This window comes from Pelodiscus sinensis, chromosome 11 (genome assembly GCF_052426305.1).
Source record: "Pelodiscus sinensis isolate ZL-2025 chromosome 11, ASM5242630v1, whole genome shotgun sequence".
Classification (NCBI taxonomy): domain Eukaryota; kingdom Metazoa; phylum Chordata; order Testudines; family Trionychidae; genus Pelodiscus; species Pelodiscus sinensis.
In genome coordinates, this window is record NC_143062.1 from 19,168,196 (window position 1) to 19,194,533 (window position 26,338).

A 26,338-nucleotide genomic window follows, 5' to 3' on the forward strand; every position below is an offset into this window, starting at 1 on the left:
GATTAGTCCATATTTGGGGTTATTGCATCTCTAGGGGACTAATTTGGGCTCCCCTGTGTATTACCAGTGTGTATGGCTTTATATGGAAAAGTCCAAACTGCCCCATACAAATCCATCTCCTTTTTGCCCATTGTGGGGCCTGGGAGTCTCCTTAATATAGAGCACACCAATGTCTAAATTTCCTTCTCAAGGAACCATACCAGGGTACCCTTTGACTCCCAGTAAGGACTTTGATGTATGACCCATATGGACCAATCCCAGATGCCCAATAAAACCTATCTCTCCTTCCACCACAGGGTTTGGACCGGGCAGCCCTAATACAAATCTGTCTGAGACCCTACTACCCTTTGGGGCACTATATGGCAGGGAGTGTTGTGGGAGAGTGGTCTGTATCTGCTTTCCCTTACATTGTGGACTTGTTTCTATCTTCCAGTAGAGATTAGAACCACCTCTGATGGTACATGGCTTAGTTCCCTCTCTGATAAATTATACCTCCCCCTCTTAGAAAATAGAGAAATTTGTGGCCCCAGTTCCCTTCCCTCTTTGAGATTGGCCTGTAACTCTGCAATATTGACCCAGACCTTAGATTCTCTAACTTTAATATGGATTAGTATCTATCTCCTGGTGTAGATCTGTCCTTGGCCTTCTGACACTTTAGTAAGGACTAATGTATTGATTAGAAGCCACAGCAGTTGCACCTCTCTGAATAGGGGCATTATTCTTCATTATGAGCTATTATAGACTGCTTGGTCTTCTGCCATCCGAATATTGACTAATCTGTATCCCCATAATATGGAGTCATCTTTAGTTCCTATTGCCTCTATATATATCCCTCAATATGATCTGGGTGTGGGCCTTCTGCTGTTGTAATGAGGAGGCAGACTGGGCTATATTGGGAAGGATGGACAAGTATGTGGGCTATTTGGATAATGGTCTATGTTGGGGAAATGGGGCTGTGATAGGTAGAGTATAGGACCTGCACTGGTTTCTATTGGGATGGAACAGTTTATTGTGCAGGGGAGGGATTAACTGGTCTGTATTGCTGTGGGTAGATTAGTACAGGACTGTGCCTCAGGAAGAAGGTGTGTAGTTTGTATCATCCCATACCCATTGGCATACCCGACTGAACAAGCAGGCATGGTTCTCTTGTACAGCATCTTTGTGAGTGCTTGGGGATACTGAGTGGGCAAGGTTACAGTTAAAACCAGCAGAGTTGTTGAGTGTGCAGCCCTTTAGGGCTCTCTTTGTATGAGTTACACAATCTCAGCCATAAATCTCAAATTAGTGAAGAGTCATTGCCTGGTAATTATCACTCCAGGGTTACTGGCATCTGTTTCAATTGCAGATGTGAACGTCTAGAAAGGCCTCTTGTGATGTGCTTCCTGACAGCCTGGGATTGATCTGTTCTCCCAATCTCCATGATGGGACCCGTTCCCTGATCCCGTGGACCACTCAGAATGTCTGAGACCATTGATCATACTGGTTGTGTCCTCTTTCAGGTACTGGTCTGTAATGGACAGGGAGGTCTTCAGGTTTGTAAGGGAGCCTAGTTCTTGTATGTACTGGGAGGGCGACATCTCTTGCTAACTTCTGTCTGTAGGGGCATGATGTGTCTGGGCTTCCACCCTGTGATTAGAGCTCAGGGTCTGATTTGGGTAGCTGCAACTGGGAATTGACCAAACAGGACAAGGGGAAAAGATGCACTCTACAGTGGGAAAACTGATCTGCCTATTGAAAAGGGAGGGCCTGGTGTGTAGTGGGGTCCATGTTGGCCTTTAGCTGGTGGGACTGTGGGGCTTGTTCTCACAGTGGTCTCTAACTGGAGAGGATGGTGCCATCTGGATGTGGGGAGGACCAGTCCTGCCCCCATGATGGAGATTTAGTTTATGGATCAAGGTCTCTGTGTTTAACTTTGAACTTGGCAACCTGGTGGTATGAGAATGGGGCACTGCTGCTGCATGTTAAATTTGCCAGAGCATGTTCTTGCTGTAATACCTTGTTACTAATTGGTATAATGGTAGCAACTGAAGGTCCCAGACAAGATGGGGGGGGGTCCTGTTGGGATGAATGTTGCACAGACCCCTTAACCGAGATGAGGTCCTGTTGGACAGGATGCTTCATGGCCTTCCATCAGGCTAGGCATCCCACCAGCACATAGCAAGACACACTCTGCTCTGAAGAGGAGTTCACAGTCTAAATGGACAAAGGGTGGGAGAGAAACTTTCCTGAAGTCACGCAGCGGGTCAATGGCAGAGCTGGGAACAGAATCCAGATCTCCTTAGTTCCATCTAGTATACACCCCACGGCCAGATCATGCTGCTCTTCCCTGAGCTCAGAAGTGGATGGCATGGTGGGAAGAGCTCTCCTCACAGGACAGCTTGCCCCACTGCCTCTCTGGTGACACATTGCAGGTCTCCTTGTCAGCTCCGGACATGGGTTGTCCCTCCTGCCTCTCACCGCTATGGGCACCCAGCTCGCATCTTGCCAAGCTGAGAGCTTTGTACCTTCCCCAGGAACTTTCTGCTCCTTGGCGGGCTGACTTGAGCCCCATGCTGCCATACTTTCCCAGCTCCTTCCTTCTCTCTGAAACTGACAGCTGCTTTCTAACCTCAAGCTTAGCTCTGCCAGGGGCTTGGGCTCCAAATGGAAACTGGCTGGGGCCTCAAATCTACAGGGGCATGTTTGGCTCTGGCTCATCTGTCTTGCGTTAGGCTCAGAGACCGCATCCTAAGGCTGCCACAGTAGTGCAGTTCTTAATGCTGAGCCACATGTATATGACCATTTGAGGATAACTGATGATAATTATACCCAGCTTTTCTGTAGCACTTGTCATCAAAACAGTTCACAAAGGTGTATCGCTAGCCCCAATTTACAGGTGGGGAAGCTGAGACATGGGGGGGAAGCGAATTTCCCATAGTCATCCCACATACCAGTGGCAGAGCTGGGAACAATCCTGAATCCCAGTCCAGCGCTCTACCCATTAGGCCACAGGGCTGTTTCCTCTGAGCCAATATTTCTCAAAGTGGTCTGTGGACTCACTGTGAGAAAGCTGCTACCGGGCCACACCGGTTTGCTTCCTGGCTCTGCAGCCACGGAGCCTAGCAACTCCCACTGGCTGCAGTTCACCGTTTGCTGCTAATGGGAGCCACAGGAAGCAGAGTGACCCAGGACACTGCTTCCTGCAGCTCCTTTTGGCTGCAAATGGCGAACCGCAGTCAATGGGAGCTGCGAGGCTCTGTGGCTGGTTAATAAACAATCTGGAGCAGCTCGGTAGCAGCTTTCTCAGAATGGGTCTGTGGACCACTTTGAGAAACGCTGCTCCAGGCCCACTCCTATTTAAGCAGGAAACTAGGGTCTGTACTCTTTTTTTGAAGACATGCAGGTTGTTTTTTTTTTTAAGCTAAGTTCATTTTCATTCAGCCAATTCAGTTAGGAGCTGAGAGAGTTCCCACTATGGGAGATCAGTCTCTCATTGAAAGGCTGAGAGCTTCCAAAGAGACCTCCTCATCTTCCAAAATGACTTCTGGCAAAGCAGAAGCTGTATCTCAAGATCTGATATTTTAAACAGAAAAGGTGTGTTTGGAAAAGCTCCTTTCAGGCTGTATTGTAAAGAAAGGACAGACCTAATTTTATTTCCATAGTGGGTTTCATAGTTTGAACATTAGGGCTGGCAGAAAGTTTGTTGTCAAAGCTTTTTTTTTTTTTTTTTTTAACTAAATAGATTTTTAAATAAAAAAACCAGGTGCCTAAAATCTAAAGTACTAAACCTAAAATATTTTTATTTGGAAATGCAGCTGCACTGTCTCATGGGAATTGTAGTTTAGTTGCCTCATGTCCCCTTCTCTGTTTGCTAGGTCCCCTCGCAGGATTTCATTTTTCTTGATGCATCATGGCTGTGAATTTCCGTGATACACCACCTCCCCTCTTTTAGAAGGACATTGTGCTGCATCATGGGAAATGTAATCTGATAAGGAAGCCTAGTTAAGAGAGGAGAATGGGAGCATGAAACAGCTGAACTACATTTCCCTGGATGCACCAAAGCCAGGTAGTCTCATGATGTGTGAACTGCATGCCTTCTGCAGGAGGGGAGGCTGCTGAATCGTGGGAGACGTCCTCTAACCAGAGAGGCTGGCCTAGGGAGGAGAATGGGAGCATGAGGAATCCAAACCTCATTTCCATGAGACTTCCAAATTAAAATATTTCCATTTTTGATTGAAATGTTTTTGGTATCTGAATTTGGCAGTGGGAGGGAGGGAGAAGGAAATCCAAATGTTCAGTGGATAATAATCCTATTTTCCCAATAGCTCTGTATAACCCAGGGCAAAGAAGCTGACCTGGCAGATTCTGTGTCCAACCTATAGTGGATTATCAGGCATAATGTGTCTGCAGTTTCCCTGCCTTCAGGATCACTGTAGGGCAGTGCATGGTATGCCTGGTAGGCCCCTCCCTTTCACTGGCTTGCTTGTGAAACAGCTGTTCTCTGTATTTGATTTGTAGTACAACCTACTTTGTCTCTCAAGAGTTGTTTGCTGAAAGTTTTTGTTTCAATTAAGGGCTAATTAGCTAATTCTTTAAACATTGATTAGTTAATGATTGTCACAGCAGGGCTGTAAGCCTTTAGTGGGGCTATTAAAAGGTCATGCTAATAAATGATTTACCAGGGTAGTAAAAGTTGGGAAAAAAAGGCTATGATTTAATCTCCAAGAACATCTAGGTTTCAGTTTTGTGGCAAATGTGGGTTTGGGGGCCTCAGGATTGCTGGATTCTGTTTGTAGCAATGGAAGAGGGAGTGATGTCTAGTGGTTAGAGTGGAGAGTATAGAGAACAAGGAGCCAGGAATCATGGTTTCTCTTCCTTCCTTCTTGAGAGGAGTGAGGATCAAGTGGTCTTGGAAGCTGGAGTTCCTGTGTTCTGTTCCCATCTTTGCCTTTGCCACAGCCTTTCCGTGTGTCCTTGGGCATGGTCAGGGAGGGCCTCAGTTTCTCCACCTGTAAAAAGGTGGGAGAAAGCCAACCTACACAGAGGCTTTGTGACTTCTTTCATGTCTGTAGAATGCTTTAGAACCCAGGCACAGGCAGCCATAGGAGGATTACTCATCAGGTGCAAGTTGAACTCTTCTAGATAGTCAGTATCCTAACTGGCGCTTGCAGAGGTTGTGCTGCCTGATAGTACAGAGCACTGGTATCAGTGCCGTAGCTGAGGTGCTGTCCATCAGCTATGCTGTGGGTCTTGGAGAATGGGGCAGAACAGAGGCTGTTGCCTGAGCATCAGACTCTGTTGGTTTCTAGATTTCTTTCACTAGCTGGCAAACGTCATCCTTAGGGTTGCCAGGTGTCCGGTTTTGAACCGGATAGTCCAGTATTTGAGCTTTCTGTTCGGGAAACATAATATAAATATAAATGAGAAAATATAAATGTCTGGTATTTTCTAAATCAGATGTAATGTAGATTGTGACGTAACGGCAAGTGTGTTCAGTATTTTTGTTGAAATCATCTGGCGACCCTAGTCATCCTGAGCCACAGGACAACAATTTTGTAGCCCCCTGAGACATTTCCCTCTTTGTTCTTTGGGATAACTTGGTATTTCTGTCCTCAAATCACTTTGCACTGGAGTGGGTGGAGAGGTGGCTGTAGATCTCTCCCATCTCTGACTATCATGGTGAAGCGGGAGCAAGTCTGAGCCCTGATCATAACGCTCAGCTGATTTCAGAGTCTACTGCTACAGCCTCTTGTACGGCTGCTGTGGAAGGGAGGATTTTAAATGGATCAAGGAAGATATTTATAGGGGGAGAAGCCTGCAGACACATGTGTGGATGGGGGAGCAATTTGCACATGCCAGGTGGATATCTGGGGGGGAATACTTTGCAGGTGCACATGTGATTGAGTGTGTGTGTAGGAGGAAGCAGTTTATAGGCACACGTGTAGAGGGGGCACTTTGCAGGCTTGAGTGTAGAGGAAGCACTTTACAGACACACACGAGTGAATATGTGCAGTGGGGGGGGCAGTTTGCAGGTGTGAGTGAGTGAGTGTGTGTGCGCGCAGACTGAGATGATCAAAAGTCCTGATTTTGTAGGGATAGTCCTGATATTTGGGGCTTTGTTTTATTGATGTCTATTATCCCATCTCAATTTTTCATGCTTGCTATCTAGTCACCTGGTTACAGGCAGAGGTGTGTGCATGAGGGAACGGTTTGTATTCTTGTGTGTGTATGGTGCTCACATGAGAGTGCAGGGGGAGTGCTTTGCATGCACATGTGGGGGGGAAGCACTTTGCGGGTGCATATACAAGTGTGAAATGTCTGGGAGGGAAGGAAGCATTCAGCGGGCACACACGCACTCCCTGTGTGCACTCTCATATATGGGGAGTGAAGCACTTTGCAACCACAAGGAACTTCTCCTGCATTGCAAGGGGCCGCTGATCAGCTGGGCCTTCGTGCCTTGGATTCCTCCGCAGGGGACAGGTGCGAGGCTTCCCCCTCCACGTCTGTCTGGCTGCCTGGGCTGCATCATTCCTTGTGTGAGCAGGGCCGGAGGACGTGTTAATGTGCAGCTCGGTGCTCAGCAGCAAGACACAGCTGGCTTTCAGAATTATCTTTGCCACTTACTGGTGAAGGGAGACAGAGTGTCAGGTGCCAGCACAGCTGAGAGCCGGACAACCCAATAAGGACACGCAGTAAATAAAACGGGTGGGGAAGGTGTCTGCAATGGTTGCTTTTGTGTTGTTGCAGTGGCTGTGCTGTGATCCAGCGCAGCCCCTGACTGCTCAAGCAGTGTCTGTCTGTCTGATACGCCCATGCCCTTACTGCTGCAGTATCTATCAGTTATGGGATCCACTAGATTGTCCTGGCTACTTCTTTGTTCCCCGGGCCCACATATTGCTGTGGTGCCCGGGAACCCCTCACCCTGGACAATAGTTATAGATTCAGGGACTTTGAGGCCAGAAAGGACCATCCTGATCATCTTGTCTGACCTTTTGCACCTCACAAGCCACAGGAACTCTCCCCCTGCACTCCTGTAATAGACCCTCCTAACCTGTGGCTGAGTTACTGAAGTCTTTCATGGGTTGGGAAGCAGAAGGCCTGGGGACCAGATTTGCCCCCCGGCTTACCTGGATCTGACCCCCGAGGCTCAGGGCTCACCCCCAGCATTGGGCAGCTGGTGCTGGCACTCCAGTTCCCCGCATAGGGCTGGAGGGCCAGCACTGGCTGAGTGCGGGGATGCCCCAAGCCTCGTGGCCCAGAGTCAGGCAAGCCAGGTCCAGCTCCAACCCATAGGCAGGGGGAGAAAGAGGCTCCTGCACCCTCCTCCCATGCAGACTCCTGACCCCCACTTCACTTCTGCACCTTACTTCCCTCTCAGCCCACTCTTGCACATTACTACCCTCTTAGCTCTTTCACCCCCAGCCCATTCCTACACCCTACTGCCTTCCAAGACCCACCAGCCCCCAACCCACTCCTGCACCCTCCCTCCTGCCTAGAGCCCACACCCCAAGCCTGCTTTCCTGCCACACACTGAACTCCAGAGCCTGGGGGGGACCACACAATCTACTAGTCTGGCCCCCCCAGGCTCTGGTGTGTGAAGGAAATGTGGGGTGTATCTTTCTGCTTCTCAGACAGGGACTCACTTTTGTTCAGACCCCGACTGGTTTTTCTGTGGTCCCGGATTTTTTTAAATAGAAATGTTGGTCAGAAAAAGCAAGTTCAACGTGCCTGGCCTTGCAATGGAAGTTGGGGAGGTTCATGATGGTCCTTGGTCCTGGGGAAGTTCATTCCACAGCCACGGACCTATCCTTGAGTTCTCTCCTGCACAGACGAGCTTTCCCTTTCTTGCTGAGAGCAACTTTGTGCCCAAGGAGCAGATCTGTTAACCAGGTTCTTCATCATGGCTCTTAAATGTCTTGGACCCTGACCACGGAGTGCCTTGCAGACAGAGTCCAAGGCTTAGATCTACGGGTGTGGAGGACAAGGCTGATGTCTGCGTGGAAGCCTGCCTGGCTGAGCAGATGTGCTGCAGCAGCTGTCTGTACTTGGAGCTTCCTGAGCACTGAAGGCTTTGTGCCCAGGTATGTGATCGTTGCTGGAGTTCAACTGAGAAGTGACAAAGGTGGGAATAACGGAGTCCAGGATGGGATGGAGTTTCCTAGCCAACAGGAGAGGATAAGAAGCATTACTCGCGGTGGATCTCTGCCTACTTAGAGAGGGGAAGCACATACCTTTCTCTGCATGATCATGTAGCTTGAGTTCTGCCAGCCTCAGTGGAAGAGGTAGGCTTCAACTTTTTCTCTTCACTACAAAACCAGAACCAAGGCATCAGTGGAGCCAAGCAGCTCTGAGCACACATTGCTCAGCAAGGAGATTATTATGGTTGGTAGGCAACCTGATCTCTTGATTGCAGAAGAGATTCCATGTTGTGGTAGTGCCAGACGCTCTGTGTTAAGACTGTTACTTTTCTCCATCCAAAGGCTCTGCATTTGGTTGTTGTCAGCTGCAAGAAAAATATTGCACTGCTTTGAAAATGAACTGTTTAAATAGCATCTTCTTGCTCAGCAGATCTTCAACCTGCCTGCCTCACTGTCAGAGCCACAAACTTTAGCATCTCAAGCCTTGGAGAGCTGGATTCCATTCCGGCACTGGCATCCGTCACCAAATGCAGATCCAAATCCTTTGGTGGGGGTGGCCTGGTTGTTGCTAAAGGCATGATGTGCAGGTGATGGAAAGGAGGTCACCAAGGGCAGAGTCTGGGCTGTTGATTTTCTCTCTTCCTGGGGATGACTCAGATCCTGGAGTGAGTTTGCAGTTAAAAAAAAAACACCCAAACCATCTTGAAACTGAGCACATTTTAATTTGGAGCCAGTGAACCTTCACCCAATTGAAGAAGTGAAGTGCTTACATAAATAGGAGAATATTTACTATAGTTTAGGCATTCCCTCTATAAAGCTTTATAAATGAATATTTTGAAGCTCATCTTGGTGGCTGAGCCAGAGTGGACCTTTTTAGCAAGGGTGCAGAAAAGAGCAACAAATGTGATTTGAGGAGGTGGCAAAAATGCCTTGTGGCGAGAGATCTGAGGAGCTCACTCTGTTTAGCTTCTCAAATGGAAGATCGAGGTGTGACTTGATGATGTGTAATCACCTTCACAGGGAGAAATCGCAGCTGTACAAATACTGTGTACTAAAGGGCTCCGTAACCTGGCAGAACAGGAACCAATACATCTGTGTTTGTAATGCACAGGGCTCATGGTCCATGACTAGCACTATGGTAGTAATGACTGGAAGTCAAAGTCCGACTTGTTCAAAGGAAAAATAAGGTGTTTTTTTTGTTTTTAATAGTGCAGGTGATTTACCATTGACACAAACTCCCAAAGGAAGAGAGAGATTCTCCTCCATGTTTTAGTATTTGCAAATCCAGACTAGATGCTTTTCTGGAAGATGCTTTAGAGGAACACAGGATATTGAGCTCCATACATGGTATCTGGATCTTGTGTTTACATAGGAGGTCAGACTAGATTGTTTCATGATCCCTTTTGGCCTTAAAATCTATGAATCTAACTGCCAAGACTGACGCACTCATCTGTTATGACCATAGTTGCAGGAGATGGTGACCAAGGATCCTAGGGGACCTGGCTGGGGGAAAGAACTTCTGGGGGGATAGGAGAGCTCCAAAGTGTGATTTCCTTGGGGAAATGCTGCTATAGCCTTCCTATGTGGTTAAAACTTTGTCATAACTGGAATGGCAGTCCGACTACCTGCAGCAGACATCTGAGATGGGCCTCCCAAAAAACTGCCTACGGCTTTGCTCACATGATTTCAAGTCCTGCACCTTCCTTCAGTCTTCTGGCTTGCCCCTTCTTGTTTAATCCATCACCCTCACTTCCCCCTCATTGGGAGATTCGGCTCTTAGCCTTCAGTAGGAACATCCTGTTCCACATGTGATGGCAGAGAATGTTTCTGATCTTGCCGCTGGCACAGTCTTGATTCATGTTCTTGCGAGAATGTTTCTGATCTTGCCGCTGGCACAGTCTTGATTGATGTTCTTGCAAGAAGCAGCGGATGAGTAACCCTAAAACGTATCCGTTGTGGTGAGGCTTGTTTTGCAGTTCAGGTCTTTGCTTGGAAATGCGGCCTTCAGCACTGTGGATGTGTGTGAAGGAAGGATTTTAATGATCATTGTTTGTGTGATTGACTCCCCTGGGAGCACCTCGCTGGAAGATCGAGTTTATTGCAGGTAAGTCCTGTCCACATGTGCACAAACTCTCGCTCAGGAGGGTGGTGCTGTAAGCTTGGGATGGCTGGTTGGAGATGCGTAATAGGCTAAAACTCAAATGACTGTAACTTCTTAGCAACATATCCTAGTGGCTAGAGCACTGGACTGGGATTCAGGAAAGCTAGGTTCTCTTCTCAGCTCTGCCTCTACCCTGCTGGGCAAGTCACTGCCCCTCTCTGTGCCTCAAGTTTGCTAACGATACAGACCTCCTTTGTAAAGCGTTTGGAGATGCAGGGACAAAAAGTACTGAAGAAGAGCTGGGGACCATTCTGCAGTGTGGATGCAGGCTAGCGCCACCCAAATGCAACTAAGGAGCCTCCGGGGTCATTGAGATTGGTCTGAGCTGTCACAGCCAACCCTCTGATGGAATCCCAGCTGGAAACATAGGCAGCTCCGTCTTCAAACGAGTTGGTTTGTTTGCCTGCACCGCCCACTCCTGGTACTGGGAGCTGCTCCAGAACCTCCCTTCCCTGCTGGGCACAAACCTTCTCCTCTCAGCCTCCATTGATTCCTGGCCAATTGGTCCCCATTTGTTCTTGTGCCAACACTGTCCTACAACTTCAGTAACTCTTCTCCCTCCCTGCTGGTATCCTGGGTGTAATTTTCAGGGAGCAGATCCCCTCTCTGCCTCTCTCTGGCCAGGCTAAGCAGAGCCAGCTCTGTATGAGCAGCTCTCTGTTTCCTGGATCAGCCTAGGAGCACTCCTCTGAGGTGGGCCAGTTTGGGTCCATTGTTCTAGAGCAGGGTGACCTGAGCTGTGCACGGCTTTCCAGTCCCTGGCAGCCCAATTCAGTTCTCTTTTATGCATCAGCCTGGATAGACGATGGGAAGGGGGAAGCTGAGCAGGTTTGACCAGAGTGTATGGTCTGATGGATCTTGGTTGGGATCATTGTGTTCTTCACGAGCATTATCACCATTTTACAGGAGAAAGTGAGGCACGGAGAGGAGGAAAGGTCTTGGCCAAGGTCACACAGTGAATTAGTGGGAGAGCTATGAATACAGCTCAGGCATCTTATCAGCCCCAACCCTTCTCTAAGCATTGGGTCTCCCCTTCCCTTCCTGTAGATGGAACCCAGGAACTTCACCGGTCCTCTAACTACAAGACTCCCCTTTCAGAAAGGAGAGGAGAACCCGGTCCCTTGCTCTAACCGCTACTGACCGCAATTCCACAATCTAGCCATTCTTGCATTGTGTTCAAAGGTCCAAGCCATGGAGTCCACTGATCTCAGCATTCAAGCCCTTGGCAGCTGCTCAAGTCCAAAAGGGCAGTCCTCCAAGGGAGGAAGGATGGCTCCGTGGCAGTGTTCCCTCTAACATTTTCTATCCTTGGGCGGGTTGATATTTCTGATGTGCACCACCAATATTGAGGTAGTGAGTGTGTGGATGTGCACCACCAATACAAACAAAACACACACACATAATTTTAAGCAGTCCATATGTGTGAAAGAAAATATACTAAAACAAGGGATATTTAACAAGGAGCAATGCTTATAATATTTAGTATGAAATCAAATAAAGAAAATTAACACTGCCTGTGGAGTACAGGTATCAACCTTTCCAACAACTCAAGCTAGAACTTGCTACTCTGACTCATAAGAGCCAGAACTCCACCAAATAGCAAAGATCTGGCCTTAATGCAATACATGTATTACAGTAAAGTCTCGGTTATCCGACTTTCACTATCTGACCGTCCGTTTTATCTGACGGTGCCGCCTGTCTCGTGATGGCACGGGACTCCAGGGACACTTCATACGACAATGGCACGCAGTGCAGGCTTGGCAACCCTACCTCCCCGCCCCACGCCTGGGGCAGCTTACGCTCATGCTGCAGACTCACCCGGCGTTCAGGTATGCTAAGCCCGTGTCCTGCTCGGGGCCCAATCCTGGCCGTCCTGCCACGTTAGCGGCTCCGCTTTTAGGAGCGGGCCTGGACCCGGCCGGAGAAAGCAGGGAGTCCGGGCCGACGCAGGAAGGGAAGGGGAGGGGGGGTATGGTGAGGGGAGGCAGGAACGCCGGGGCCTTGGGCTCATCCAGGCGGCCCGGGGGAGGAAGAGGAAGGGGAAGGCTGGGGGGGGAGGGAGGGAGTTGTCCCCCTGCGGAGCGAGCCTGGCTCTTGGCCGGAGCAAGAAGGGAGTCCGGGCCGAGGCAGGAAGAAAAGGGGAGGGGAGGTGTGGCGAGGGGAGGCAGGAGCACTGGGAAATTGGGCATGTCCGGGCCGAGGCAGGAAGGGAAGGAGGGGTGGCGAGGGGAGGGGCCGCCACCGGGCTGAGGAGAGGCAGGAGCGCCGGGGCTTTGGGTATGTCCGGACGGCCCGGGGCAGGAGAGAGGAAGAGGAAGGGGGGAGGACGCGGTGTCCGGAATCTGCTGGGGAGGGGGCAGCACACGCGCCAACTTCCCCCGAGACAAAGAGCGGAACCAGCTTGGGATGCTTCCTCCCCCCCCGCTGCCGCTACTGCTGTCCCTATTATTCAACATTTCTGGTTATCCGACTATCCTTTGGTCCCGTTTAGGTCGGATAACCAAGACTTCACTGTAATTAGCTTCAGGGGGTAGCCGAGTCTGTACAGGATAAACTTAAAAAACAACAAATGGTCTGTTAGCACTTTATAGACTAACAAAACACGTAGATGGTGTCATGAGCTTTCGTGGGCATAGCCCACTTCTTCAGATGACCGGTTATCTGAAGAAGTGAGCTGTGCCCATGAAAGCTCATGATACCATCTACGTGTTTTGTTAGTCTATAAAGTGCTACCAGATCATTTGTTGTTTTTTAAGATTATCATGTATTAATTAGTAACACAGATTTTTAAAAAATCATTAAATTCAGAGTTTTAGATCTCTGCAACACTCCTAAAACATTCTGTTAAAAGAATCTTTTTCTTTCTTATCTTAAGCCATTAACACCTATGCAAACTTTGTTTGCAATGCAATCATACAAATGTCCTGGCACACATACTTCCCGTGCAGCCTGCTCCCCGCCTCATCCCAGTCAGACAGAGAGGATTGCAGCTAGTCAGACACCCCAAACAAACTGCCCCCTGCCTCTACCTCACTGCACAGATGCCAGCACCCGCCTACCCTCTGTTTCCCCCACCTACACCATGCAGTCAGCCCCTTATCTCCCGCTTCCCGGAGGCTTGAGAGTGCTGAGTTTCTGCCTCTCTCTCCTCCTGCAGAGGGATGCTCTAAACTCCTGTCCCTTCTGACTCCTCATCAGCCACTTAATTACTTACTCCCTCCCTCCCTCCCTATCCTCCCAGATACTAATTGTCTCCTTATTTCCCTTTTTACCAGCTCTGGTTACTCCTCAGTTCAAGCAGGCAGCTAGCTCCATTTAGCTGCTTGCTCAGTGAGAGCCCCTTCCCCGCCAATCAGTTGTTCTCTCTGCCTGCATGGGAGCTCTGAACTTCTGAGCAGAGACCAGAAAACTGCTGTGCAAGTGCGCAGGTGTCCAGTTTATGGGGAACCTTGCTCAGTGGTTAAGACACTAGTTTCCAACTTGGGAGATCTGGGCTGCTGCCCCGCTACAAAACTTCTTTGTGATTCTGGACAAGTCACTGAGCCTCTCTGTGCCTCAATTTTCCCATCTATAAAATGGGGATAACAGGGCTGTCCTACCTCACAATAAGGATAAATGCATTAGCAGCTGTGAAATGCTCAGATACTAGAGTCATGTATAAGTTCCTTAGGTACCTAGCTATTTCTGTTGCGCAAGGGGCATCTCTTCCCCCCCCCCCCCCCATTGGAGTCATCGGGCAGGTGGTGTTGGTTGGCAGCTCCCTCTGGTCCCCCACCCTGCAGTTTGGCTCAGGTTGTCTGCAGTCCCAGACAAGCTGAGATCTGTTTTATTTTAGAACTCTTCTGTCTTTGAATAGTTGGCAATTTTTTCATTACTAATTGGGTTGCCTGCATGACTGAGCTGGAGAAGAGTGTGTGCTACTTGGCAGTGCAAAGGAAGCTCCTGTTGCCTGTAATTGGGAGGGAGGGCTCTTTATTGAGCCCACTTCAGACATGGTACTGATAAGGGGTCAAGGGCTTGCAAATTAATTATTGCAGATTTACATGGGTAATCTGGCAATGCAACGAATATTCAACAGGCCTTCACTGAGCACATGAGTATTGCCAGTGTCTAGAGCTCTGAAAATCTGCTGAGATCCACTAAAACCATGTTTGCGGCTCAGCTGCAAATACAGATTTTGTGTCTGTGCAGGGCTCTACCAGTGTGTTCAAAAAACCAGCCATCACACAGCACGATAGTGTGAGACTGGACTAAAAATCTGGCCATTAAAAAAATGCTGGGGTCTTTGTCTTTTGGTTTCTGAGTCTGCAGGGTCCAGTGGCTTCAAGGTTTCACGTTTTTTTCTTGGAACTGTGCAGGGTGGAGCCTTATCTTTTCATGCAAAAAAGCAGTTGACATTTTCTAACACTGTCATGTGATGGCATGAGCCTCAGGCTTTTTGGAAAATGGCAAATATTGCCAGACTCTTGATAAAACAGTAGGGGCGGCAATACTGCAATAGTTTTCAGCATTTAGATCTATTTAGGGAAATGAACTACAATAGCTCTTGCAGAATAGCTTCCTCTGAGGACCCTGATGTAAAGAGTGCCTTTTTTCTGATTTAGCTTAATCTGATTTAGCGTAATGGATCAGGTGCAGGGAAGGGGTCTTAGGCTGAACAGGGGCAGGGACTGCTGATCTTATGAGAGAATGAGAAAGCTGGGCTTATTTAGCCTGACCCAATGATAGCTGAGAAGGGATCTGGTTGCTTCCTGTCTAAATGTATTGGGGGAGAACCCCAGAGAGGGGGAAGAGCTGTTGAAGCGAAAGGAAAATGTCAGCACAAGATCAAAGGGGTTAAACTGACCATTAATCAGTGGAGACTGTTAAGGAAAGTTTTAGCCATCAGAAGGGTCTCCTCTGGTTCCGGAACAGCCTTCCCATAGGAGCAGTGGAGAACAAATACCCTTGATTCATTTGAGGATGCTAGGGTTACCAGATAGTTTCAACGAAAATACCAGACACGCTTGACATTACATCACAATCTACATTACATCTTATCTAGAAAATACCAGACATTTATATTTTCATTTTTATATTTTCTCAATTTGTATCCTGAACAGAAAGCTCAAATACTGGAGTGTCCGGTTCAAAACCGGATACCTGGCAACCCTAGAGGATGCTGCTGACTAAGTTTCTGCCAGGATTCTAAATGGGGTTGGCAGTGGTAGCAGGGATTGGATTCGATCATGTAGGAGGCCCTTGCCTATATAATCCACTTTGAATTTGAATTCAGCTTAACTTGCAAAAGGAACTTCTGTTCAGCATAAATGTTCATATGGGGGCTATTCCGGAATAGCTCTTGTGCCATAAATTTACACTCTACCTCATTCTACGCAACGGGATTTTGCTGGCACCACTCAGACCGCTCCCTCGACCATGGGCAGAAGTATGGAGGGAAGGCCTGGCTTAAGTTACAGGAACAGAACCAGTTTATAATCGCCAGGGAAAGCCCAGATCTGCTGCCTTTCAGTCTGGTTCTTCCAGTCTGACCATCCCTGTTCAGACAAGTCTGAGCACTTCCCCAGAAGAGCGAGATAGCTGTGAAGTGTAGTTGCTCTGGCGTGGTCTCTTGCTGATCCCTCAAGGTAAGCTGTGAAGTGAGTCCTGGAGGAAGCCTGTGCAAGAGAGTTCTGGTATAGCTACGCCTCTTATGGGGGAGACTGGGTTGTGCATTTTGGTTTTGGGGCAATGTTTCTATGCCATCAAAAACCCTGGGGCTGGTGCAGTAATTGCAGCAAACTGATGCTTTTGCTGGGGTGGCTTATGTCACTGCTCAACCAGACTGAACTATAGCCGCACAGTTTTTCTAGGGTACAATTGGCCTTAGAAAGAATCTCCCCTCTCTCGCCGTGTGCTACCCAGTCCGAACTGGAGTGAAATATCCATCCCCATATGGTGCAGATTACAGTGTATTGTTTGCATGGAAGCCACGCCCAGGAGCCCCTGTCATGGGCCAGGTCCCATTGTGCTAGGCACAACATAGAACAGATAGATGGTCCCTGCCCCAAAAAGCTGACTAAGTATAAGCCAAGAGATAACAGATGGTGACAGACACAAGGCTCAGTATGGTGGGCAGAGGCATCTGTACACCAGTGGTCTCATCCTTGTCAGGTTTTTGGTACCTCATGGCTTGAAGGAGGGAATGAGGTAGCTTTGCTGATGTTTACAGATGTTGCCCCTCCTCCCCCAAACCTTGAGGGCAGCCCGGGAGAAAGCACAAAGGTGTGTGTGTGTGTGTGTGTGTGTGTGTGTGTGTGTGTGTGTGTTAATGTAAGAAGTGGGCAATAGAGATTGGCACTGTGAGCTGATTGGAGGTGGGACTGCTTCTTTTAGTGCATGGGAGCTGATGGGTATGAGGGGAGTGGCTGTGAAGGGCCTTGAAAGTGAAGATAAGTAACCTTTGTCTGATATGCTGGAAAAGGGGGAGCCAGTGGGAAGATACAAAGAGGGATGATAGAGTCAAAACCATATGGACAGGTACACTCTGCTAGTGACAGATGAAAATATACTATTAATAATAATGAAAGAAAACGCTCACATTTGCTTTATGGACCATTCTAATTATCTAGTCCTGAGCTTCTCAGCTGATGGGTTGTGACCCCTTGGGGAAGGTGCTATGAAAGGCATTGGGCAGGGAATCCTGAATCCTTCTGGGATCACCTGGGCATGGCTCCCCTCAGCAATCCTTGCCATCAGGCGGCTTTGTCCGTTGGTCATTGATCGCCCCTCAGCCTCTCCTGCTTCCTGCTCCACAGTAGCTTAGTCTCCCAAGGGCCAAAATACTTTAATGTAACCACACTTAAGTCTTTGGGCTTAATGTAGGTGTAGATGGCTGAAATGTACTGGTCTGTGCTATAGAGGAGGTCAGAATAGATTTAATGGACCCTTCCGACCTTATGCTCTATGAAACCTCCTGAAACACCCCTTCTCCCCAGTATGTTAAAGTTTATCATCGATTCATTTACTATGCAGATAAAGTAAGTGTTGTGACATTATTTGGCTTGGAAGAAGGGCCACCAATCTGAAACAGCTGAGAAAAGACTCCTCTGGATCGTATCACACCAATCAGAGAATTTCACCCACTGATTCTTGTCCTGAACTCAAATCCTTCTTCCTTCAGGCTTAACGGCTTTCAAAAATAGATAGCTGTAGTCCCATTAGTCATTGTTTAGTTAAGCTACATTGCACTTGGTTCCTCTTTCCTCATCACAGTAATAAGCAGTTGCTCCAGGCTGTTGAATTCCATCTAACACACACATGGGTGAGCTCTTCAAAAGCTGCCAGAGGAATTTGGAAACCCTGTTCCCATTTAAAATTGCATCAGAAATCCCACATAAGTATATGTAGTTGGAGGATATTTCATTGTCTCTTTGGGGGCCTGATTATGTGCATTTTTCTCCATAAAGATCCAGTGCAGCCGTGGGCAGGGACTATCTTTGTAGTCTCTGTTTCTGGAGTAAAATGGGAGGGTGATCCGTGTTTAAGACCCCTATGCACTATCCCAATACAAATTACTGGCAGTGATTCTAGGGAACTGTGCATTGTGGGAGAGGTACCAATTGCCACTGAAAATTGTTTAGGCTGGTATGGAAACTTATCCCAGTTTCTCTTTATATAGCCGCAGCTATTGTGCGCCTCACAACTTTAATTGTATGTATCCTCACACACTCCATGTGCGAGGGAATTATTCCCATTTTACAGATGGGAAGATGAGGCATAAAGAGGCTAAGTCAGCCTATATCTGTTATTAAACCAATAGTCATGAGATTTTTAAGATCAGAGGGGACCATTAAAGCATCCAGAATAGCACAGGCCAGAAAATCTGTCACCCAGCTACCTTTGCACTGAACCCAGCACTTTGTGTTTCAGAAAGGCCACCAGATCTTGATTTGAAGACTCATGAGCTGTAGAATCCACCCTTCCCTTGGAAGTTTGTTCCAGTGGTTAGTCTCCTACACTGCTAAAACTGCACCTTCTTTCTAATTTGAGTTGTTCTGGCTTTTACGTCCAGCCACTGGTTCTTGTCCTGCCATTCTCTTCCAGACTAAAAAGCCTTTAGTAACTGGTATAAAGATGCCTGGCATTGGTGTAGTTTGTGCTGTGTCCCATGTAGGCATCGCAATACCAGTAGAAACACTTCTATAGCAATATAACTGCACCCATGCGAGCAATGCTGTGTACCAGTAGAGTTCAAGTGGGACAACTTGTGTGTGTAAACTGGATAGGAACTTAGGTGTGGAAGGAACCTCCTGGTTGCTGAGTCCATTTCCCTGCTATTACAAGCAACCCCTTTGCATCATCCCGTTCATAAATTTATCTAAAATCTGGATTAATAGATTCTCAAGGCAGAAGGGTCCGCTGTGCTCATCTAGTCTGACCTGCAGTACATCACAGGCCATGTCACGCTGCTCTGAATTGATTCCTGGTTGAACTACAGCAAATCTGCTTAAAAAAAATCCAGTCTTGATTTATGAATTTCCAGCAATGGAGAATTCTCCACAACCATTGGTCTGTGCTTCTTGTTAATTACCCTCATGGGTAGCTAGCTGAGTTGTTCTCCCCCCACTTCTCCACCAGAGAGGCTGTTCCAGAACTTTCTTCCTCTGACAGGAAGAAACTTTTTTTCATTTTCAGCTTTTATTGATTCCTGAGCTGCTTATCCCCAGTGGTTCTTGTGTCCTTGAGCTCCAATGGCTCTTCTCTTTCCCTGGGGTTAACCTGCCAATGTATTTATATAGAGCAACCGGATCCCCTCTCAGGTTATGTCAAGACTGCAGGCTTCTTTTGGAAGCAGCTTTTCTGGAAGAGATCTTCCAAAAAAACTTCTTCCGAAAGAGAACGTCTACACAGCAAAAGTGCATCGAAAAAGCGATCTGCTTTTTCAAAAGATAGTGTCTACACTGAATGGATGCTATCTCACATTTAAACTGTGATTACTATGGATGGAGTGGCCACCAGGGCACCTGTGCTTTTCCCTCTTTCCTCTTCTTTTGAAAGAATTCCCTCTTCCCTGCCCACACACGCCTTTTTCCAAAAGAACTCTTCCTCTTAGAAAGAGGTTTACCAATGTTGGAAAACCTTCTCAGTTCTTTTGATTTTTTTTTTCCCCCCAAAGAACATGATTGCAGTGTGGACGTAACTGGAGTTTTTTCGGAAAAACAGCTGTTATTCCAAAAAAATTCTACAGTGTAGACATACTGTCAGCCTAACCAGCCCAGCTCTTTCAGTCTCCATGCCACCATTCCCTGTCAGCCTAGGAGCTTTTTCAGCACCTGGCTCAGTTTAAGTTCACTTTTGGTGACCAGAACTGCACACAGTATTCCAGATGAGGTCTTCCTCGCGCTCTGTCTAATGGCATTAATATTTCCCTGTCTCCACTGGCAATGTGTTGCCTTAGATCTTTGCCTGTAAATTCTCCTGGACATTCATCCTGATCTACATAAAGTTACTTTAGTGTAAGACTATGGATGTGAACGTGTAACTGTAAACGGTTAACTGATGAGCCTGGGCTCATCGGGTAACTTTCATGGTTACATGCAGGTTGCCAGTACACATAGGGAACCATCTTAAAAGCTGCCTCCCCGCATGCATCAACTCCCAGGGAGTCGCCTGCCCTCAGCCCCGCTCTGCTGCCTCTGCATCAGACAGCAGCGCAGGTGGTGGGGGCAAGTGAGCTACGTGTAACTGCTAAAATTTTCTGCTTGTTACCTATTTACTTATTAAATGGAGATATTAAAATGTGTTTAATTACCTACCAATTTAGAAAACTTGGCAGGCAAACAAACAGAAAACTCATAATTTAATTTAAACCTGATTTATATAGATTTCTAATAAAATTGTTTCCTTACTAAATTAAGCTAAATCAATGTAAGCCGAGTGTATATTGGTTTGAAGTGTCTATACAGGCAGCCCCCAGGTTACGTTCAAGATAGGGACTGTAGGTTTGTTCTTAAGTTGAATTTGTATGTAAGTCAGAACTGGTACATATTGTAGGGGAAACTCTAGCCAAACATTTCTCCAGAGCTCACTTCCCTCAGTCCTTTATTCTCAAGCTGAGGTGTCTGCTGAGAAAAGCCGCTCCGCGTCTCCCTGGTCTGCTGGGGGGGGGGGGGGGGAACGGACGCTAGCTTCGCGTCTCCCTGGTCTGCTGGGGGGAAGCAGCTAGTGCGGGGTTGCCTCACCCCATTTGTAAATAGGGATCCAATGTAAGTCAGATCCATGTAACCCGGGGACTGCCTGTATATGCTTCCTGTAGATGGTTAACTATATTGACTTTACTGGTGCGTCTTTGAACACGATTCACTCTTGCTGTATCTCGGCGTGCAATACCCGCCCCTCCACTACCTCCAATCTGACTGCACAGAATCTAGCACAATGGATCCCTGATCTCAGTCAGGTCTCTAGCTGCTACCAACCATGGTGCTAATTTAAAAAAAAAATACAACTTTAACCTAAAGCTCATTTGGGATAAAACCTCTGTCCACCCCACCCTCCAAGGCCTTTCACCTCTGCTCAGCAAGAGGACGCAGATGTCACTGTGGCAGAACCCCACAGTGCTTGGTCTGAGCATGGGTTTGTGTAGAGTTAAAGAGGGAGGTGCTATGTCAGTTCTCATGAGTTGTGCCAGCTGACAAGTTGCCAAGTTGCCAGAGTCTCAACTACTGTGGCTGGCCCCGTTTTGAAAGTGAACCACATGATGATTCTTTTCTTTTCTTTTCTTTTCTTTTCTTTTCTTTTCTTTTCTTAACAGATTGCTTCCCAGATCACATGACCCACATGGGTTAAATGGGCTGGCCATACAAGATCTTTAATAGACTGCGTATGAGCAGAATTGGATTTAAAAAAATGTGCACATAGTGTCCCATGGGCACGTCTCAAAGTCAGATCATCCAACCGGGGTGTGGTTAAAGAAAGGGCTGTAAAATCCTGTTTGATCTGTTAACGAGTTAAACATTAGGTTAACCTAATGTTTAACTAGTTAACTGACTAAGCGGGATCCTAGGCAGGAGACTGCTCCAGCCCTGCTGGACCAGCCCTTAACCCTTGGGGCTCCCACTTCCAGCCTTGTGTGGGGCTGGTAGCTGGGGTCCACTCCCAGTCCCAGCTGTTAGCAGTGCAGGATGGTCAGGTGGTCATGCATGGTGGCCTGGCAGGACTGAAACAGTCCTCTGTCCATGGCAGGCTGTGGATGGGGGCTGCTCCCTACCTGGTAATCATTGCCCCGTTATCTGTTCACATGCCTAATTAAAGAAAGGACCTGACAGCATCTAGGATTTGGATAATACAGGTTGGACCTCCTTTGTCTGACACCCTTGGCACCTGACTTGTCCCGAATGAGGGAATTTTCTGGATATAGGGAGGTCCCCTGCCACTGGCGTCCCAGAACACTCCCCCCCTCCCTGCAGTTGATTCCACTCCAGCTCCACTGCCACTTGGCTCCAGCCTGCAGGGCTTGGACTTGGGCTCTAGCCTCCTGGAGCTCCCCAGGACAGAGCTCCCCAGCTTCTGTGGCCCCGCTTCTCCCCTGCCCAATTAGCTGCTCAATTAGCTGCTCCCCTTCCCAATTAGCAATCCCCACCAGGGATGGGGCTTGCCTGCCCCACCCAGCCAGGGCTCCTCTGGTTGGCCTCCTTGTCCTCTATTGTCAAAGTCACCAGAATTTAATGCGGCAGCAGTGTCTATAAGTAGCTATATGCAGAAATACAAGGCCTACTAAACACGGTTATTTGAAACCCAACTGTGTCTGAGAGAAATCACATGTTCTTTGTTGTGTGGAGCCTAAAGATACAGCCTCTGTAGAATGAAAGAAATCAGAGGGAGGTTCCTTTCTTACTCAATTTAGGTCAACTAGACATTTTTCTGCTCTTTCATAGACTTAAAGGCCAAAAAGGGACCATTAGATCATTTTGCACAATAGGGTTCTATTTGTGACTAGGACTCTTAAGCACATCAGTAATACGATACAAACCTACTATATATTTTAGAGAGTTTGTCTGTCTGTTTGTTCAAGAATGCCTCCTAAATGGTCAGAGCTAGGGCCACCAAATCCAATATGTTGGAGGTCCAACCTCATATCATAACTTAAAGCAATGTAACGAGTTGGTTGTGCCAGGAGAACGTGATGTGCCTGAAATGGGATTGTGTCTCATAAAACCAAACAGAAGAGAGAGAATCACCAAAGCAAGTACAATCCTCATAATTGACATAAGTGAGCAAATGTTGAAAGAGACTGCACCAAGATGAGTCAGGAAAAGAGGATGAACCTGGAATACGATTGCTTCTCAATAAACCTTACAGAAAAAAAGATAAAATGGAGAAATGTGGAGGAGTGCTCTGGTTTGGCACTACCAGGAAACACTGGGTAAATCCACTAGTAATAAATAATAATAACCTATCTGAATAGCATAGGCCAGAGAATCTCCCCCTTGTCCTGCTTTGAGCCCAATCATTTATGTTTGACTAAATATTTTCCAGAAAGATGTCTAGTTTGAATGTGAAGACCTCAAGAGATAGAGAATCCACCACCTCCAGTGGGAGATTGTTCCATTGTTTAATCCCATGCTCTCTTAAAACTGTGTGTTTCTCACTTGAATGTGTCTGGCTTTTAATTCCCAGCCATTGGTCCTTGTCCTGCCTCTCTGCTAAACAGATTGCATTAATACCCGAGCTTTTCTCAATAAAGTTTGGATCTGTGCATTTTCTGCCAGCTTCAGTCACTCTTGAGCATGTGCCAGTGGCATTTGAATAGAACTTTAGATGGCTCCAGAGCTGTCAAGTGCACACAGGTCACTAGTCCAGGTGGGAACTGACTAATCATCTGCTGCAAGAGTAACGGCCCTGGAAGCTAGTGGATCTTGCCTCCTTTAAATAAAGGGCATGTGTTTTGATTAGCTTGCTCACCTGGGCTCTGGGCTTTCCCATGTACAGCTGCATGTATTATTTGTATTCCCATAGTACCTAGAAACCCTACTCATGGACTGGCCTCCGTTGTGCTAGGTGCTGTACAGCCATAGAACAAACATGGCCTCTGCCCCAAAGAGCTTCCAGTCTAAGTATAAGTCAAGACACTACAGATGAAGACACATAGATGGGGGAGTCTAAGGAATCCGCATGGTAGGCAGTGGTCTCCATGCCCCTCTGGCCTACCCATTGTTGAGTATACTGTAGACATAATGGCCAAGGAGGGTTTTGAGGAGGTTAATGAAATGGCTTTGTGATTGCTTACAGAGAGCTCCTCCCAAGCACAAGGGACAACATTGGAAAACACAAGAAAGAGCTTATTTGCAAATGTAGCAAGTGGGTAACGGAGGCTGGCACCGTGGACTGATGGCATGTAGGCATCAACAACTAGATGGTGAATGAGAGCTGATGGGTAGGTGAGGAATGGCTATGAAGGGCCTTGAAGGAAAAGATGAGTAGATTATCTCTCTTACAATGCAGAAGAGGGAGCCAGAGAGGAGGACTGACCTCCTGAACCACCCCCCTCACCCAAAAAGTAAGCATCTTCCACATCGGGATGGGATCTTTAATGACCTTTGCAGTGTTCAGTTCTAAGATGGCCGCATTGCTTTTGGAGATGGCTACACCCAGTATGCCAGGTGCAGGTTTGCAGAACTCCCTCTTCTGCCTTGTGGCTCAGTGGTCACACTTCGGTGTAATGCGCTGCTGGGTCTTGTTAATTTATTAGTCTCAGCCACCCATTAGTTCTGCAGGCTAATGCTATGAATGTTTTTTTGGGTCTTGTTTTAAATCTTACCCCTTCCAGTTTAATTGCCTTTCCCCTGTGTTCTGGTACATTGAAAAACAGCCTCTTCCAGGACAGGAACTTGGGAAGGGCACTAGCCTAGGCCTTGGGAGGTCAGGGTTTAGTTCCATGCTCTGCCAAAAACCTGCCTGTATGACTCTTGGGCAAGACCCTTTGTCTCTGTGCTTTAGTTTCACCATTTGGCAGCCAGAAACACCATCAAACTGTTGGGGGTTAGTGCATAGGCTCTGACCGGGGGTGGGAAATGAGGTACCTTGGTATGGAGACTGGGAAATGAGGGGCCCTCACAATTAGGGTTGCCAGATAGTTTCAAAAAAAATGTGATAACTATTTGTCAGGGGGAGCCCCAGTGAGTAACCAGGGAGACCTGCAGGGGGGATTCGGTAGGTTGGGCCAAAATGCAGTCGTGGCCCCTTTAATTGCTGCGTGTCCTGAGCCCGGGAAAAGCAGATAAACTTACTTAATTAGAAAGTACTGGACATTTATATATCCGGTATTTTCTCAATTTGTTTACTGGACACAAAGTCTAAATAGCGGATTGTCTGGTTCAATACCGGACACCTGGCAACCCTGCTCACAATAGGGATGTTAAATATCAGTTAATTGAATAGTTCAGTCACCTCATGAATTCTTATTGGTTAGTCGACTAGTCTGTGGTACTTGGGGGCGGGGCAGGCAGCCATTGCACGCCAGCCCCACTCCTGAGAAGCCCCATGCCACTCCATGCTGCTGCCTCTGTATGAGGCAGCAGCGTGGGGTGCCAGGTGGGAGCTGTTCCGTGAGGGAAGCCAGTTTAAAAACCAGCTTCCCTTGTGGACCGGATTCCTGTCACCCCTTGCTGCCACCTCTGATATAGAGGCAGCAGTGTGGAGTGGCAGCAGCCCCTGTCCGGGGTGTGTGTCTGAGCTCTCGGACCTGGTGCAAGCTAGAAATGAACCGGGCTGCCTGCCCACCTGACTCCTAATACACTTTAAAAGAAGAGCAGCAGTGAGGGTAGGTTCCGGATCCGGCACGAGCTGGAACTGAGCCAGGCTGCTGGCCAGCCTTCTAAAAAAAAAATTACTGGTGGTGTGCGTGGGGGAGAAATGCATGTAGTCTATAGTATTAACCTATAAGCAAAAGCTTATCAGTTAATCAACTACACTATTGAATCCCTAACTCAGAGCCCTTGGTGGAAGGAGGGATTTTGTGTGGGAGAGAAGAGGGGCAACACACAGATCCCAAAGGGGATTTTTTTTTGGGGGGGGGGAATTGTGAGGAGTCCCTGACATAGGGAGGAATGGGGTAGTGGTGGCACCCAGTCAGCTGTAGATGTCAATGGGGGGATGCAAGGAGCCTCTGGAGGATGCAGTAAACGTGGACAACACAAGCTATGAAGTGTATTCTGTGAGTGTCTCAACACTCCTGTGATAAAGCCATTAACAATTATGAAGTGTCAGTGAGGACTGTATAAGTTCATTAGATAGATACACTATTCATTATTTTGTAGTCTGCTCTCACACGTCAAGCCCTAATCTCTTCTCATTCCCATTTCCTGCTTCTAATGATTGTCATCACCCCGCTCTAGACCTTCCATTTCTGCTAAGTTTGATTTTTGAAAAGCACTCGCCCATTTTTGCCTAAATTGTCCGTGCGTGGAGCTGACAGCTGAAATTTAACTGGAGCCCTTTTATGATTCGCCTCGCTCTAATCAGCAAAGGTCAAGAGTGAAGGTTACTTTCTCCCTGCTTGAGAAGGGCGTTCGGAGCAGCCTGACTTTCCACGGGAGCAAATCTATTTAATAAGCCAGATTCTAGTCAAAGAGTTTTGATGACTCAATAGAGACTTTCAGCAGCCGTCTTGGCTGTGGTGAGGAGTTTGACCAGCTCTAGCTCTTCTTAACAGGCCAGTTTTCCAAACAGTCCCTGTGGGTGTTTGTAATGCTTTGGTGGGGATGCGGGGATGCTGTTTGGCAGCCTGGTTAGTGGTGAGTGGAAGAGTCACAGTACCTGAGGGAACTGCACCTCTGTCCTCCTTGAAGACACCATACTTAGGCCTTTAACTTTCACCTTCCTCTCCCTCCAGACTCAGGACCTCGGCTGCAGGCCATTGGTTCCCTCAGCAGGTCTGCCCCAGAGGCAGTGCCAGAGCTCGTCTTCAGTCTTCCCAAAGCAAAGGACTGTTTATTCAGAGCCATATCCTTCTGGAGTAAACAGAACTAGAAAGCAATAAATTGTGGTCTAGCATAGAAAGTGTCACTATCTTCAACATGGG

At 47.6% G+C, this 26,338-nt stretch overlaps 1 protein-coding gene across 8 annotated transcripts in view; it reads left to right on the forward strand.

Moving 5' to 3' along the window:
- The window catches only part of PC (pyruvate carboxylase), a 241,752-nt gene that overhangs the window by 2,690 nt on the left and 212,724 nt on the right, over window positions 1–26,338 (forward strand). For 2 of the 8 annotated variants that reach the window (XM_075939019.2, XM_075939016.2), the window contains exon 3: window positions 1,346–1,499. The exons of 3 other annotated variants lie outside the window; for them this stretch is intronic. The gene's annotated coding sequence lies outside the window, so the exon portion shown is untranslated. Of the gene's footprint in view, window positions 1–1,345; window positions 1,500–4,023; window positions 4,046–10,197; window positions 10,222–26,338 lie in introns of those variants that run through there. 3 more of the 8 variants (XM_075939018.2, XM_075939023.2, XM_075939021.2) reach the window with 3 other exon arrangements.